The following is an 8,044-nucleotide window of genomic DNA, read 5'->3' as shown; positions in this document are numbered from 1 at the left end:
GAGACTTCTTGTTAGTTTATTATCCCTCATTACTCCCTGTATAAAATCAAAAAGTAACTTTCTCCTTTGATTTGATCCCTAGTCATGTCTTTCCATTGTTAAGTTCTTGTCAAGGAATGATGTATTCTACCTCTGTTGACTGGGCTTGCACTTCAATCAAATGATTATCATCTTTTTATTTCAAATAATTGTTTTATCTATTTCACCATAAAGTTTACTAAAGTCTAACTTGATTCTCATCTGAATCCTATTGGGCTGGCTTATTCCAAAACATAATGTCTAATGGGAGGGAGCCCTATTATTTAGAGGAAAGTTCCTGTAATTACAACATGTAGGAAAGAACAAAATTGTTTCTCATGTGAAAATTTAATTTTCTTTTCTTTCTAAATTTTCTTTCTAAATTCTACATCCTGAAGAGTTAGAAAAAGTATTTTTACATGTGCTATGAAAATACTAAAATATTAATTGTAGAAAACTGTATGTGGCTTCTAGTACAAATCATTTGGGTTTAAATTCTAGGTCCCATTCCATCATCTCATTTATTTGGGATCAGCTATTTAAATTCTAAAATATAATATTTAAACTTTAAAAGTTAGCATGCTTTGACGTTCTGATTAAATTAAGTGAGACAGAAGCATGTGCTTGGGACAAAATAAGTAATCAGTAATAGCCATAAAATCAGATCTTTATAGAATTTGCTTGCTCATTCATTACACAAAAACAAATAACCTCATTAATTGATTAGCACACAACTGTATTATGAATTCTATGTTCAAGCTGATCATCACTTGTGTTTCATCATATATAAAGTTTGTCCAGCATTTTTAAGTGGACCTGAATCTGATAAATCAGTGATTGAAACTCAGTTGACAGGAAAGAGGAGAGGGGGATATGTTGAATTCCACTTGAGGACAAACAATTGAAATATAATGGTGAATGTGTTTATAAGACATTCTAGCTTCCTCAAATACAAAACTATATAGTGGAGAAAGAGAGATAAAGACAGAGACAGAGACAGAGAGAGAGACAGAGAGGCAGAGACAGAGAGAAAGAGAAAGAAAGAAAGAAAGAAACAGAGAGAGAGAGAGAAATAGAGAGGAGAGAAAGACAGACAGATAGACAGAATTTTAAACCCAAAGCTTTATACGTTGTATTAAGAACTGTGAAACCTTCAGTACCTGGACTGAGGATTACTTTTTCTATAGAAAGTGAACATGTAATACTTACCCAAAGATGGGAGAAGACTAATGACCATTGTAGCTATATCCTGTAAAAAAAAAAAAAAAGTGGAAATAGTGTAAATAAACAAATAAATGATCTTTATGTATAGTGGTAAAGAAGGAGACATCTAAAGTTATTTATAATTTTAAATATAAAGGGTAAAATACAAACCTTAACTATACCAAAGCAATCTAAAAACTTATTAAATGTCCAGTGGAAACCTTTATAGGAGGGATAAGAATATTTATTCTTTTGGATCAAGTTTCTCCATAACAAAACTACTCCAAATGCACTAGGAACTTATATTATCAATAAGTCTCTTTAAAGATGGACACGATATTTGAATAGCCCATTCTCAATGGAGGATATACAAATTTCCATCAAAGATATGCAAATATGCTCATTATCTCTATCAGGAAAATAAGCCATAATTAGATATCAACACTGCCTTCTTAGAAAAAAATCTTTTCAGAAAAGATGGAAGATTAAAAAAAATAGTGGCAAGGATTTGTAAAAAATCACTGAAATACAGAGTGGGATTGTAAATTAGTAGAGCCATAGTAGAAAATAGTGTAGGGGCCCTCAAAATAATAAAAGTAGAAGTACCTTATGATTGGCAGCATCACTATTTGTCATTAATCCAAAAGAAATGAAATTATGTGCTAATGCGATAGCTATACTCCCTTGTTGATTGTAGAATTATTCTCAATGGCTAAGATATAAAAATTACCTATATGTTCTTCAATAAATTAATATCAAAAGAAATGTGGTATACATGCACAGAATACTATTACAGAGTTCTTAAACTCTATTACAGAGTTCTTAAACTTGAACTACTGGTATATCAACATGAATGAATTTAGAAGACACTATAAATGCAAAATGACATTGCTAGTGTTTGGGAATATTCAGTATTCTAGTATGAAAATTTCCAAGAAAATAAGAACAGACTATACCTAATTTATTTGTTTGTTGTTTGTTTTGTACTCACACTGAAGCTTGAACTGGACACTGTCACTTAGCTTCCCTAATGAAGGCCAGCTCTCCACTATTTGAGCCATAGCTCCAATTCCAACATTTTCTTGGTTAATTATAGACAAGAGTCTCACAGATTTTCAACTTGTTCTTTTTTCTTTCTTTAAATTAAATATATATTTTTTAATTATAAAGCCAATGAAAAGGAGGACTACAATTCCATGAGTAAGGTGATGAGTACATTTCCTATTGAGTATTTTACCTCTTCCTTTGTTTCCCCCTACCATCCCTTCCCTCCATCCTCCTCCCTCCACCCCCTCAAAGTTGTAAAGAGTAAGTGAAAAATATATTATTTAAATTTATGCTTTAGAAAACTAGGGGAGAGCCGGGCACTGGTGGCTCACGCCTGTAATCCTAGCTACTCAGGAGGCTGAGATCTGAGGATCGCGGTTCAAAGCCAGCCCGGGCAGGAAAGACCGTGAGAGTCCTATCTCCAATAAACCACCAGAAAACCGGAAGTGGCGCTGTAGCTCAAGTGGTAGAGCGCTCGCCTTGAGCTGAAGAGCTGAGGGACAGCGCCCAGGCCCAGAGTTCAAGCCCCACGACCGACAAAAAAAAAAAAAAAAAGAAAACTAGGGGAAAATCCAGCAAAATAAATTAAAATAGAAACAAAAGAACAAAGAAGAGGAAAGCAGAACTTAAGAAGGTAGAAAATATAACTATAAAATGTGAAAATTAAATTGTATTTTCTATGAATAAGCACTAGCTGTTTTTAACAAAAACCAAAGAAAAATGCAAAATCACCAATATACAAGATGAAGATAACAATGAAAAAATAACAGAAACAAATATTTCTAATAAAAGACAAATTGGAACACATTTATGAGGAAAAAATGGGAAATTCTATTTGAGAGAGATACTCGATCAGAGAATTGCAGATCTTCAGACTTGAATTCATGCGAGTTGGAGAGATTACATTGAACAATATACATATAAAATAGATCAAGTTTGATATGTAGAAAAAATAGTAGAAAATATAGAAATTTATTATGGCATCTTCAGTTTATAGGCCTATATTGTTATAGTCCATAAAGTCTCCAACAGTCAATCCCAATGATATATAAATTATTCCAAGACATTGAAAGGAAAATGACAATTATAGGAATGCTAAACTTGATTAATTGAAGGTAATGATGAGGAGAGAGGGAGAATAAAAAGAAGAATGGGGTTCATCTCTGGTGGCTAATGCTTGTAATTTGAGCTACTCAGAAGGCTGAGATCTGAGGATCACGGTTCAAAGTCAACCTGGGAAAGAAACTGTGTGAAACTCTTATCTCCAATAAACCACCAGAAAACCAGAAGTGGTGCTGTAGCTCAAGAGGTAGTACGCCTGCCTTGAGCTGAGGGACAGCACCCAGGCCTAGAGTTCAAGCCCCATGACAGACAAAGAAAAAAAAAAGAAGAAGAGGAAGAATGGGAATGAGGATTGAGAAAATTCATGTGAACGAATAAACAGTTCTTTATGAAAATTCCTTTAGATGGCATTGACTCTTGGAATCATTGTAGAATTATTCCAGTTATTGAAAATAAAAATGATCAATTCTAATTAATCAAAACAGATGGACATTCAAAATAGAATGCAGGCTCTAACAAATGATTCTTCACTGTATGAATAACACAATTACACTGCAGTGAATGGAGAATAAAATACAAAACTGAAGCCAGTTGCACTGTATGACTTGACTCTATGATGTAAGGGTAAAAACAAAATCAGCTATAACAATTTCTGCACTTAAGTAGTAAATTGTTTCTCCCAGAGGTGTTATATAGCAATTCTGAGACTAATTTATATGTTTAGTAACACTGAAAAAATAAGCCTATTGGAATGGGAGACACATTTCTCACATTAGTGGGAAAAATAGGTACAGAGAATTAAAAGGAAAGGCTAGAATCAAACCTGTGGCTTTATATTAAATCAGAGATATTAATATGAATTTGTAGTTTTAATATGCATTTTTTCCATTTTCTTATGGTGATGTCCCAGTAAACTCATCCTCAGTTGAAAATATTGTAAATCCTAAATGTATTTAATGCACTTAGCTTAATATACAACATAACTTAGTAACACAATACCCCGTAGATAATTACAGGTTTACTCTCAAGGTCACATGCCTCACTTCGACCCATGACTTTCTGCTATTACTTCACACTACAAAAGAGTATCACACAGCCTATTAGTAGACTAAGAAAAGATCAACATTTAAAATTTGTAATAGAGTTTCTATTCAGAGCATATTCCTTCTATACCATAGCAAAGTAACTTAAGAAAAGAAAGATGAGCAATTAAAATTTGAGACTGTCTACATAAATGAATATAGATGTGTGCATGTGTAATATTAGTGTACACATATTTGAATGCTACGTGAATATGTTTATGTGTTTTATGTATATCTACATAAAGATAATTACATATATTTAATATATTCATATAACTTATTCACATATAAATGACTGTATGTCTAAACGTGTAAATAATGCCTACATATATGTTTTTACACATGAGTATTTTGTGTGTGTATATGTAGTTAAGCAGATATATCCACATAAATAGGTGAATGTGTATTGCATGTCTCCATGCATTTTTCAGATTAAAAAGACTATAAGACTGAGATACATTGAAGAATTGTGTTAGGAAAAATATAAAATAATTCTAAACTACTTTAATTGATTAGAAAGCAAAAAAGCAGTGGAAAATATAAGAAGAGTAAACCAAACAAAGCAGAAAATTCACAAGATGTTTAATTGACCAAAAATACAACAATGTGAGAATTAAACAATAAAGATAAGACTGAAATCTTTGAATGAAATGAGCATTAACAAATCCTTTCAGAAACACACTTAAATTTGAAAAACAATCATGTAGAATGAAGTTGAATGACTAGATATTCACAATTAATAAGCATACAAAATGAAGAAAATATGAACAATTCATTACACTAATAACACAAATAACTCCTCTGGGCAAAACTCACATTATCTAATGGGTAAAAATACTGGGCATATATATATATACATATATATATGCATAGTTAGTCAAAATGTCTTTCAACAATATGATTTCATTAAAGGGACAAATGCTAATTTTACAATTGAGAGAACTTATAGATATAACTTTAAAAGATGAAAGTCATTCTCACCAGAAATAAGTCTTGTCAAAATTATTTTAACAATTAAGAAGTCATCACTGAAACTTTATGGCTCACAAAGCATAAAATATTAAGCACATGTAGACAATTAACTTGGGTAAAATTATATGTCTATACATAGGTATAGATATATGTGTGTATATAAATATGTATGCATACATGTTACATCAAAATCTATTCAATGATGTAATAAAATTTTCATTAACAAATCTACATTATAATTTCTTAAAATTGGCATTCATAAAATACGTCACATGACATGTGAATGAAATGGTGAGACAAATCATGAACTAATTCAGCAGTGATATCCACTAGACACTATGTTGGAAATGAGCTATACAACATCAGGTAAGGGAGATTGGGAGAAGAAAAACTAGGGTAAAATGAGGGAGTGAGTGGCACTGCTTAAAAAGAAATGTACTTCTTACCTGACTAATGCAACCATAAACCCTCTGTACATCACATTTACAGTAAAATTCAGGAGAAAATGTCTCATGAATACAAAGACATTTGAATACTTGTCTATTTGATGTTGAGAAATTATCACAAGTCTTTCCTCCACTCTCTGCTCCCTTTCATTTGGTTTATTTCTGAAAATCAGGTCCCAAGGCATATCTGATCTCAAATTCTTAACTTTCCTTCTTCCCCATGCCTCAAATTATAAGTGTGCACAGCACCGCCAACTTTCCTCAATTCTGCCTATTTGAATTACTAAGGATGGTCTGACCCACCCACGCTGCAGACCTCCAGCCTGTACATACAGTATACCACCCAACCTTTACATACATTCTACCATACACACTTTCCTTGTAGGAAATAAGGTTGTCTGGACAAACTAACTCATGGAGAAACAAAATGACAGGGGGCAGAGGGTGGAGCTTGTGGAGGAGCTTCAAAAGAGGTGAAAAAGAGCCCCCCTTATTTTTCCACTGCTTTCTCTCAATCTTAAAAATATTTTGATTCATTTTTTAAAGAGTTAAAAATTCCAACTTTATCTAGCATGGGGAAATGCCTATGGTTAGAGATATATTTCTATCATTATAGAGAATATTTTTCTTTGTGCAATTATATGAATTATACCATACAATTTCCTTAGTTAAAAGTTCAATAATATGTCTCAATATATTTATAACTTAGAACCATATTAGATTATGACCTCTCAATGTGTGTTACATGGGCCAACTGTCTCTGAAAATAAATAAAATTATTTATTTTGATTCAGTAGTCATTATCCTATGGTGGAAATGCTGTAAGAGAAAGTTTCTATTCTGGGTCAAATAAAGGCACAGGATCTAGGTCTCTTTGTGTATCTATGGAGTCATAAAGTAATAGGAATAATTGAGATAGTTGTAATTACAATCATGAAAGCTCTCTGGAAAACATCTGTATATTTTCATAGGTGCACTTTAACACAGAAGCTGACATTTTATTTTCACAAGTAGTAATATACATTTTAAAGATATTGGTATTCTCCCTAATAATTCATAAATTTGCTTCATTCCTTTCAGAAAGAATCAGAGAATATACATCACAGACTTTTCAGTTTGATTATAAACTTTCCTAGGGGAAAAACAAATGTGAGAAATACCATGATTTGCAGTAAGACGATGAAGAACAAGACTGGAGTGTCAGCAATTTCTTTCTCAAAAATTACTGGAACATTCATGAAGTTTGCTATCATCCAAGATTCAGCTGCTCATGAACCTTGAAACATTTTTTTTTTTATTCTTTGGTTTAAATTTTGTGTTCCAAAACACAACAAAACTGGTTCAAGTTACAGTTTTAAATTAGAGTGTGTATTAGTCATGTGTTTGCAGGAAGCAAATTACCCACAGCTTAGCAGCTGGAAACAACACATATTTCAGAGTTTGGTAGGTCAGTAGCTGGAGTACCACTTCACTGAGAGTCTCAATATTGCACCTAGATAACCTTCCAGAGGTCAGCTGGGGTCACTGCCATTTCCAGGCTGATCTGGGGAAAGACTATTTTCACAATTGTTCATTTAGCTGTTAGAAGCTGGGTTTGGCATAATATATGTAACAATTAAAACTATTAAGGGATGTTTCTGTTTTCTGGTAAAAGGTGCCATGATGTAAAAGCCTGTAGCTTCTACTGAGATCAAGTCAGAATTAGGTCTTTTGATAAGGCTAGCAGAAAACCTGGGTGGAAGAAATCCTTATTGTGAAATAACTGACTGGAAAATACAACAAAGAAAAATCAGTGAACTAGAAATCAGGTCAAGAATAATCTAAATTAGAGGAGATATAAATCTGGAAAGAAACACAGACTCAGTGACTTCTAGATCATAATTTAGTTATAAAGTGAAAAACAGATGGAACAGAAATATGAAGAAAGTAAACTAATATGATTTGTTTATTTTTTGTACTGTTGGGATTTAAACTCAGGGTTACCTACTTATTAGGCAGGTACTGTACAATGTGAGCTGTACCCTCAGTCTGCTTTGCCTCATTTCTTTTCAGAATGGCTCTCTTTTGTCAGTGGCCTGCGTTAGGTTATAATCTCCCTACCTTTGCCTCTCACCATGTAGCTAGATTTATTTATTCAGATGAGGTCTTGCTGACTATCTGCTGAGTTGACCTGGAACATAATCTTCCCTGTATATGCCTCATGATTACATGGGA

This window comes from Dipodomys spectabilis, unplaced genomic scaffold (genome assembly GCF_019054845.1).
Source record: "Dipodomys spectabilis isolate Male_0828 unplaced genomic scaffold, ASM1905484v1 ptg000137l, whole genome shotgun sequence".
In the NCBI taxonomy this organism is placed as follows: Eukaryota; Metazoa; Chordata; class Mammalia; order Rodentia; family Heteromyidae; genus Dipodomys; species Dipodomys spectabilis.
The sequence above is the reverse complement of the archived record's forward strand: the minus strand, read 5'-3'. Positions refer to the sequence as shown.